Genomic DNA, 929 nt, shown 5'->3' with positions numbered 1-929 from the left:
ATTTAAAGGAAGCATAACCAAAGCAAAATATGTGAAAAGCCGTGAAGATTTAAAATCAATTTGAAGGGTTTAGACTTTAGAGCAGTTGAAACATAGCCCCATTCAAAGTCAATGGTGAAAAAATCTGCTAAAAAAGTGAAATAGCTAAAAAAGTATAAGTAGCTGAAATCCCCGGAGATATAGCAGGCATGGCATTAATGAGCCGGACGTTTTGATATATGAATTGTACGAATCGGACAAAAACTGTGGGACGAGTTAGATGCCGAAAAACGTACAATTTAGAGAAAAACGAAAGCAATAGGTTGAATGCCTAAAGGCATTCACCCAATTAACTGACTGGCAGGTGGACTGGTTATTGCTGTTATAAATCATCTATATAACAGGATCAAATGCTTCTCTCAAGGATCTTTTTCTCATCTGGTTTTAAAATATAGTTTTATTTTAATGGAGACATTTCATGTAAAATCCCCTTTATTTAGCAGTTAAATGCGTTTTGTTGTGAAAAGTTTAATTTAGTCTTTCCTGGTGCCGAGTAAATATCTTTAGCTATTTTACTTTTGGGTCATATTTTCAGCCTGTTCAGTTTTTTTTCTATGACGTCTTAACTATTACGTCTAATTGTTTGATAAAACAGACATATAAGGTCTGGACTTACTTGGTCCACAACAGGGTTGTTGTCATTCTCTGCTTCTGGTTTCAACTGGCTGGATGGACAAGCCTTGTTGATAGCTTTAATTATTTTTTAAATAAAAAGTTCTTGCGCCTATAGGGGTGAAAAAGGGGTGAAAGAGGGGCTTGTGGAGTTACAATAAGGAGGAATTCAGACCAAAGCTGACTACTTTATTCCACTTTTTTCCCCACTTTATTTAAACCCCAACTGAAGGATTTAAATGTGGAAAAGGGAGGATTTAAAATAATGTATGTCTCCT

Source organism: Austrofundulus limnaeus, unplaced genomic scaffold (assembly GCF_001266775.1).
Source record: "Austrofundulus limnaeus strain Quisiro unplaced genomic scaffold, Austrofundulus_limnaeus-1.0 Scaffold134, whole genome shotgun sequence".
Classification (NCBI taxonomy): domain Eukaryota; kingdom Metazoa; phylum Chordata; class Actinopteri; order Cyprinodontiformes; family Rivulidae; genus Austrofundulus; species Austrofundulus limnaeus.
The sequence above is the reverse complement of the archived record's forward strand: the minus strand, read 5'-3'. Positions refer to the sequence as shown.